The sequence below is a fragment of the Dermacentor albipictus genome, chromosome 2 (genome assembly GCF_038994185.2).
Source record: "Dermacentor albipictus isolate Rhodes 1998 colony chromosome 2, USDA_Dalb.pri_finalv2, whole genome shotgun sequence".
Lineage (NCBI taxonomy): Eukaryota > Metazoa > Arthropoda > Arachnida > Ixodida > Ixodidae > Dermacentor > Dermacentor albipictus.
This window is the reverse complement of record NC_091822.1, coordinates 176,278,027-176,287,588: the sequence shown is the minus strand read 5'-3', so window position 1 is coordinate 176,287,588 and position 9,562 is coordinate 176,278,027.

The following is a 9,562-nucleotide window of genomic DNA, read 5'->3' as shown; positions in this document are numbered from 1 at the left end:
ACTAGACTTGAAATGCGCGAGAACGATGCCGGTGCATCACAAATATTTGATTGCGCCTGCCGCTTAGATGTTTCGTGGTTGCCTTAGGTTGGCCGTGCACGAGCATGCGCTCTTATGCTTTATGTTTTACTCCCTACGCCAAGCGATCAGATATTGAGATTTACCATTTCATGCTGCTAAAAAGAGACACCGGTTTTCTTTGCCGAGTTAAAACCGATATAAGCAAAATAGTTCAAAACACATACACACACCGCGACTGATAATGTGCGTACACCGAGGCTGATAAAACACGTCACATTTTCGCGCCACCAAAAGATATTTCTGCCTATTGTAGTTACCGATGCACCGAAAGGCTTCCCTGACGACCTTATATGAACGGACACGGCGTAAATTTCACAGAGTACGATCTAAAACATCAAGAAATCGTTCCGCAGCACGCGACAGCAATACTTTCAAGCAGCGCCGCGCCGGATCGCCCAAGCCAGAGAGGAGGAAAGGCTCTCCCCGCGCCCTATCCTCCTCGCCCGATGAAACGGTCTATAAGTCTCAAATAAATCTACGTATCTAAGAAAAAGTCATGGTATATAATGAGTCAAACCAGGCAAATAAACATGTTGCGCAATCACAGATTCAGAGAATCCTAGATCCCTCCCCCATTCCATACACTCCCCCCGATGTATCGCGCGCGACGGAAGGCGGCGCGCTTGCTTCTCACTTTTCTTACTTGCGCAGACAAGACTGAGCCACCATTGTCGGCTCACCCATTCCTCCCCACCCACCACACGCTTTCACTCGCACATACAGCATGCGGCGCTTGGTCACGATGTTATCGCATTTGGACTTTATGCAGGAATGCACCGTTAATGTTCATATCATTGCTATCGCAATAATATAAGAGTATCCGGCAGCTGAAGCGTCCCATGGCTCATTACTTTCCGCAAAAGAAGTAACAAAATAGAACTTTCACCATGCGACAATTCGCTGCGCTGCAACAACGTTTTTTTTTTTTCCTTTTGTGGGGTGGGGGCACCATAATGAGAAAAAAAAACGCAAAGGAAAGTATGTTGGTCACAATCGAATGCCTACTTTGGGCAACTAATATGGCTATTAAAGGAATACCGAAGAAAACACGAGACGCTTGGGCCACCAAGAACCATGCGCATACTGCTCGGTATCCTACACCGGCGAGACAAGACTTTCTGGAGAGGTTGCGCTCAAGCGAACGCGGTGCAATCCGTCGAGTCCCCACAGTGATGGCGGCGAGCGACCATTGTTTCTTTTTCTCGTCTGCTGGCTAGAAAGCGTCCAAAACTCTGCCAGGCGAAAATGCACTCGGCCAGAGAAAATCGAACGCGCACCGAAGTGCGCCGCGCGGTGTCGGGGAGACACGAGAAAAACGCATGCGCTCTGGCTGGCTCTGGCAGCCCGCGGGTAGAGGAGAGAGAACAACCCGCCGTGGTTGCTCAGTGGCTATGGTGTTGGGCTGCTGAGCACGAGGTCGCGGGATCGAATCCCGGCCACGGCGGCCGCATTTCGATGGGGGCGAAATGCGAAAACACCCGTGTGCTTAGATTTAGGTGCACGTTAAAGAACCCCAGGTGGTCAAAATTTCCGGAGTCCTCCACTACGGCGTGCCTCATAATCAGAAAGTGGTTTTGGCACGTAAAACCCCAAATATTATTATTATTAGGAGAGAGAACAAACAAATTCAAGACGCTCAAATGTGTCTTCGCGATTAAAAGTCAAAGTAGAAACAATAAATAAGAACGTAGTTACCTTGGCTGGCTTTAGTGTCTTCACTGGATGCCTTGGCGCAGGTGAAAAAGAAAATGTTGATATTTTTTTATGTGACATGGCGGCACGAATGAACCACCACAACGCTTCGTCTCATCGGGCCTCACTGCTGGCTTTGTCAACTTGTCTGATAGTATGTTGATTTGGCTTGCCTCGTTATATGGCCCGATGTACGACTTTGGAAAAGTTAACAAACCTTTGGCGTCAAATATTTCCGGGAACATTGAACTTACTAAGTTCCGCAATTGAAAATCTAAAGCACACGTTTCGAAATGTCAATGCACCTTTCACATGAAAAGTTTATGAGAACTTTATACCCATAAAGTTTCGGAATTTACATCCACGCGCTCCGTAGATTCCATGATAGAGTGTAAATACCGCGGCGAACCCGTTCGCCATCAAAACGTCCTTGAAATATTGTGCTCGGATGGGGCTGCTTGCGTTATGTGACTCCCGGTGCATGGGCGTGGCCGCGAAATCCAGCCCGAGTTCACCATTTTTGCCGTGAAATGGCTTTTCGAGCGTGAAAAAGACGGTCTAGTCAAAATCCAGAATTATTTCCGGCACCGGGGGTTGCTTTTCTAGGCGGTGCATGGACCGCACGAAAACATTTCGGGGGGGGGGGGGGAGGCTGAAGCCCCATAAGACACCCCCCCCCCCCCTGGCTATGCCCCTGCTGCAGAACTAATATACAGCCAAACAACTTGCGGGTGAACAAATGCGAAATGACAGCTTCTCCAGTCGAAACTAATTTGTCTCGGCAGTACATGCGTGTGACATCAAACTGAAGGATGGTGGCACAAGACAAGTGGTTATTTTTCTTTTATTTTTTATTAATATTTTGAGGCCGCGGTAGTAAATATAATCACCCTCTCAAGTGTCGTAGACACACTGTTGCGGAAGTTAACGGAATCGAACGCCCGGAATTTCGGGGCGGCCACTTCCTGGCGCGTTTTAGGGGCCCGCACCTTTACGACGGATTAGGTTGCGGCATTGTTAACCGTTATCGTTACCGTGGGCCCTCGATCAGACTTTTCCCGGCAGCTTTTATTGTATGGCTGCACTCTGGGCAGTGTGGAAACAACGAGGGAAAAGTTGGCCTGCATGTCAGATTTACTGGTTGACCCCCCCATTGTTCCATGCATGATCGCGAAGTCATGCTACAGTGAGCTACTCAAAGCAACTTCCTGCTACCACTTCTTGGAATGGTAGCAGGAAGTTAGCCATGCTCCCACGACGGGAACAGAAAACAGCGCCCATTCCCTCTCCCTTCACAACGCAGGTGCTTTGGTGCTTGAGAAAAGCGCCGTACGGATTTCACGGCTAATAGAGAGTGTCAGAAGATGGAACACTCGAGAGACACCCGAGGGTTGAGGGGCCTGGAATTCTCTTGTCCTCGCTGTTCATTCTTTCGCACACCCGGTGGCTTGCGCTCCCCGCCCTCTATCATAAAGCTATTGTCGCATTATAGACCCCACTGCTGTACTCGTTCCAGGGGGAAGCCGGCTACAAAGCAAGATTCGACGCTTTGCCCAACACAGAGGACTGAATGCAAACATGGTCGAACACAGTCATCGAAAAGCTGAATGGCAGCGTGGGTGCTTTTTTTTTCTTCAGCACACACTTCAGCGATATCCGTTGCAAGTTCGGCTCAACACGTCGCAATGATGACTGAAAATTCAAGTAGACAGCACGAATCCAGTACCGCAGCAATGCACTCCAGACTTTGCAAACAATCAAACCCGTATCATTATCTTAAATAAAGAGTACGAAACTACACCAGACGTTGTGTAACTTGCAGCTTCATAATGTTTTACGAATATGTTTCTGAAATATTAATGTGCTCGCAAAAGCATTTGAAGTTTATTGAGTACAGTACTTCAGATACGCGCAAGTATCTGAAGTACTCATGTCTCTAGCGTGCTGCGATATTTCACAGAATTGCTTCGTAGGTGCAACGTAGGTGATAAAAGCAAGATGCCGACGCTTCACGAGTGTTCTTCACGTAGCAGCTTTGCTCTAGACGTACTGCTCTGTCGAGACAGTGCTTCAGACCCAATGACAACCAATTAACGACTGCCGGCGAATACCCTGTGTAAGTCGTGTCATCTTAAGTTTAACGAGTCCTCGGCGTCCCATCTCTAATGGTGAGAAGCTATATGAAATCGGCCACAGTACGTGAGGACCGCACAGCCCAGCTGCCAGATACTCAAACACGATAAAAAAAAAGCACACGCAAATGGCAATCTATTTCGGTAGTCGTGAGCAGACGAAGCTAGAAAAAAAAATGTATATATTTCCTGGCATTGCGGGAATCGAAGTTATGCGAAGAATTCTGCCTATCCGGCACTGTTCGGGGCTATTACAAGGTGCGACATGATCCACCAACGCGACTGAGTAAAAGCATCATCATCATAAAAACTTTATTGTAAGACTGAGGAGTTTGGACGACCCCACTGCACTCAAGCGTTTATGTTGCTTCGCTCCATAACGCTGGCAGCCCGATCAGTAGCCATGGTCTGCACGACCGGATCTCCGTAGCGCAGCAGGGTCTCCCAGTCCTCCCAGGTCTTCAGGTGCTCGAGGTCCCGCGGGGGAGGATCCGCCGGGCAATGAGAAAGGAGGTGGAGAGCAGAAGCGCGAGGTTCGGGACAGAGATTACAGGCTGATGTGAGGAAAAGTGGGTGATAGTGAGAAAGAGTCAGAGGAGATGGGAGAGTGTGAGTTTGTAATCGGCGCCAAAGGGTTGCTTGTCGATTGCTAAGGGATTTGTGCGGTGCGCGCTACAGCTGACGCGCCGCCTTGGAGGCATTCGTCAGCTCGTTGAAAGTGTGCGCGCGCTCCTTCGTGAATCCCGGATCGGAGGCCGCAAGAGCCCGGTTTAAAGAACCTCGGGCTAAGAGGATGGCGGCCTCGTTACCAGGATTCCTGCAGTGCGCGGGCACCCAAATCAGCTCCACATGACGGGGCGGGGGTGCAACCGGCGAGTCCAGTATGCAAATAGCAGGGACGTTGTTGTATTTGACCAGAACCGGTCTGTGACCACACAAGCAATGTGACGACGCCGTCACATTTATTTTTTTTTCGTTGTTCTACTCTGGGAAGAAACGTTTCGCTCTGTTCGGTTACAATTCGGAACGCGGATGTGGTGCAGCCGAAGGATCGCCCCCACAAGCGGCACTGATGGGCGTATACTGGCGTATTCGCTCGAACGGCGCCAGAGGGGGCCGTCCAGCCACACAGGGGAGCCCTCGCGCCAAAGCCACGACACATCTTAGGAGCGGTTCTCTGCGGGGTGATTGCAGCGGCCAGCGGAATCTGGGCGACATTTTGCGCCGGAATCTTGCTTCTAAGCACGCCTTTGCCCAAGTGCTACAATGTTGTGCTCAGTCTGTTTCGAGGTGAGCTCCACTGCGCTACGGCTGACAAGTACTCCACGATAAGCTCGCTGTCCATCGGAGGCTACTTCCACGCAATAATGCAGCGCGTCACCGCGTCAGAGCATTTCGCTCACGAGTGGGATGTCTTCGGTTCGACTGATTATTGATATGTATTACCGCATTATACCGTTTCCGTTCTTGACTTCTGCAGCAAATGTTCTTTCCCTATGCTTACCCCACTAACGAGCTTTGGGAGACAGCCTTGGCCAGCTCCGACCTCGAGGATCAGCAACGGCTGATTGCGAGGGCCCAGGACACGGCCCGAGCTCAAGGCGTTCTTCAATGAGGACGCCTCTCCAAAGCTACATTCAACCAATAAAAAATGTTTATTCTCTCTCTCTCTCTTCTATGCTTCCCCGCCAGGCCTTGACACAGATGTATTGATGCAGCTCGAGCGGCTGCAGATCAATAAAAAATGACATCTTGTCACTCCGAAGTCGTTTATTTTTTTATTGTAAAATATTCATTTGCACGTTATACAGCAGTGCTCGTTCAAGGCTGCGCGTTGCGTAGGCATAGCGGGTCCAGGTGGAGCCTTGTTAGCGGCACAGCGCCGAAGACGCGCTGCGAAACGGCAAACCTGACGTGACGTGCATGCCTCCCACATACACGGACCAACCACTGACGACAAAAAAACTTGCGCTTCGCCATTAGGGACCATGCATCGGCCAGTCTGATGCCGTGTGCGCGGAAGTTCAAGCAGCGGTACACATAGAAATTAGTACTGCCATATCAGATGTCGGTCGAAAGCTTTCTTTTTCGTTAGTAAGATCTTGATGAGGGCTAGTTGGTTCATACTTAGAACTGAGGTGAAACAGCGCGAAAAAGACGAGGACACAAGGAAACAAATACCACAGACAAGCGCTGACTGCCAACTGGAAGTTTATTTGAAATTCACCGGACAGTTATGCCTTTTTCAGCATAGGCATGCGCAGATCAGTCGCAAATACATCTGCAAATCATCATTTTAATCTTTCTTCCAAGAATGTGATTTCTTTTCCTGACAACGCAAGAGAGGGAGTGCTTACACATTTATCTCCTTCTTTTCTTATATGAAAGGCCTCTACTATTTCTCCTAAATTTTTGCTTAAACTGACTGAGCTCCGAGAACAGACCTCTCTCGGCCTAAGTTACAACGATCCGGTCACGTGATCTTTCGATAAACGCGGAAGCGTCTGGGGGCAGAAAGCACGCCGCGCGCTTTTCGGCATCCGCTGACAGCTTCGGTTATGAATGCGTAGCTTTAGTTATGACACACGTAGTTATGAAAGGGTTCGCCCTATATGAGATTAGCACGCCAAAATACATTCCTATTCACATAGTTTTCCTAATGAGCATGTAAGAAGTAAGATGCGACTTGACTGAGTTTTCTCAATGCGCGATTGACGTATCGGCCGCAAGGGCAGACTTGACGCGAACGAGCTGCCTTTGCGACGTCAGTGTTCACAGGTTAGGTAGCAGTACGGCAGCGGTCTATACAGGCCCGCAACCCGATTGTTTGGAAACTTATTAAAGCGTCAGCCACGTTGTATATCTAAGTATGCATGCGTACTGTGCGATGCTTGCCTGAACCGGGTGGTTGCTCCTATATAAATTTCGTCGACTCGGTGGCTGATTGCTTTAACGTCTCAATGCAACGCGCAGGGAACGACAGAGAAATCAATGACCTTTATAAACAGCTATTTGATACGGAGTACACTATAGCAGAAGACTGCGCATACATTTCGAAATTCCTTAAGGTGCCATTATTCTTCATAAACGAACATTTCTGTATTCCGAACCCTAAACTATAGTTGCCAGCTTCTAGCCTTCTCGCACTCTTCTTCTAGTCGAACCAACTTTAGTTGCGGGTTCACCTTGAAGCCACCCCGAGAACTTTTTACGCTGAAGAGGGAGGAAGACGAAGTGATTCTCGTAGAGAATTTCATCAGAGACACAAAAAGAGTACCTTGCTAACTTTCTAAAATTATCCATAATTTATATTATTTCATTTCTTCACGTTTACTTATTTTATTGGAATTCCTAACAATAATCAATTAAACTTCTAATTTACAGTACTCTCGTCCCACGCTCCACTATACAAATCTAGATTGTCTCTACTTCTAACCATACGGAAAACCGCCTGCTTCTTGGCCAATCCCCCATAGTGGGTACGCGCCACTCTCGAGGCCACAAGACAAGACAAGACAAGACCACTATTCCTTCGCGCTGCAGTATTTTCGGCTTTTTCCCGTGTTTTACTGGGAGACGCCGCTCTCATTGCCACGGCAATGGAAGTGGAGTCGGCAGAATGCCGACGCGACGTGACTGCTTCGTCAGGTACCGGCCCGAGGAAGAGAAATTGCCCACCGAGTCAAGCTGACAGCGAGGACACTGCGCTGTACTCCTACTCAAGCGATGACGCCTCAGATGACGAAGGCTTCGAAAGAGTGGTACACCGGAAGGCCAAGAGAAGAAACATCAGCGGACGGTCTTCGTCAAGTAAGTCTACCGTCATTCCACAGCGCAGGCCATCGGCGCACACAATTCTTTTTGTGCCGGACGCACCTGCCGACAACCTCAACCGCCTTAATCGACAAGCGATTTCCGTTTCTCTGGAGGCTCTTGTCCCAGGAGAAATCAAAGATATCAGAATTAATACTCGAAAGAACATCCTGGCTATTGACGTCCACAACCGAAGCGCAATCAATGCTTTGATGGTAGTCAAGCTCCTGGGCAACATTAATGTCCACTACCTCATTCCGCAAGACAACGAAACAACGGCCGGTGTTGTTTATGACATTGACACATCCATTAACGACAGCGACCTGCCAATTTTAATCAAACCTGCGACAGATGGTGTTGCCTTACTACAAGCTCGGCGCCTTGGCAAGTCGACCTGTGTAAGGCTCGTGTTTAAAGGTGACTGCCTACCATCACATGTAAAGGTCGGCCACTTTCGTCATGTGGTACGACCTTTCGTACCAAAACCACTTCAGTGCAGAAGGTGTCAAAGAATTGGACATGTGAGTGCTGTCTGCCGAAATACAACGATATGCCCACGATGTTCCGAACACCACGACACCGAGACTTGCCGTGCAACAGAGCTCAAGTGCCCAAATTGTCAAGGATCGCACGCTGCGTCCTCAAAAGACTGTCCACGCCTAAAGAAAGAGCAGAAAATCTTGAGAAAAATGGCCAGAGACGGATCGTCACACAGAGATGCTTCTGAAGCGATAAGGCGACATCGCTCCCGGAAACGAAAGTCCATGAAACCCTCTTCCGGTTCAAGGGAAATGTCTCGTCCGGCAACGCCACCTGCTGTTCCATCTGTCTCGAGTAAGAGCACGAATGTCAACGAAAGAAGTGGCCATGCTTCATCAAGTGATGCGTGGCCGGCACTGCCGAGAACATGCCACGCGCCAGAGCCACAGCAAATGACTCGCCATTTACAGTCAAATGTCACTACAGTTGACCAAATGCAAGACAAGGACTCACAAGTGATTGCCATGCTCAAATCGCTCAGGAATGTCATGCGTCTGCTACTGACGAACATGGACACTCCAGCTGCTCGTAGCGCACTGCAAGTATTGGACGCGCTGACTCCAGTACTTGAAAGCATCGCATAGCACCATGGCCCGCCCCTCGCTGCCCTTCCACAAGGAAGTCAAGAAAGCATCTTTACTGCAGTGGAATGCCCGTGGTCTCAAACCAAGAATTTCAGATTTTAGACATTTTGTCTTCAAAAACCGTTTTCCCATCCTTGTAATTTGCGAACCGAACGCGCAGAATGTTATACGTATTTCTGGCTATGAGGCATTCATGTCCTCTACCTGTGGTGATGTAAGCAAGGTAATTGTATATATTAGAAGTGATCTGACTTACGTGTTGCACCCAGTTCCGCCTCACGACGACAACCAGTACGTTTGTTTAATCGTGAAATCGAATAAGCTTACGTTCACACTCGTTGCTGTGTACATTGCTCCTTCAAGTGGCTTCGACTCTAAACGACTACACGACGTGCTATCAGCGACACCCGGCCCTACGATTCTCACAGGAGATTTTAATGCTCACCATCCGCTTTGGGGGAGCCTGAAGATGGACTCCAGGGGAAGGCGAATAGCATCCTTTGACACACAGCACGACCTTTACTGCCTCAACGATGGTAGTCCGACATATTTACGCGGGCCTACCTACAGCAGCTGCCTAGACTTGACCCTGGTTTCTCGGCTTCTTGAAAGAAACGTGCAATGGTTTACAGACATTGAAACACATGGAAGCGGCCATATTCCGACGTACCTGAAGATCAAGGGACTATCGAAATACTCCTCCATGACGCTCCGGCGAAT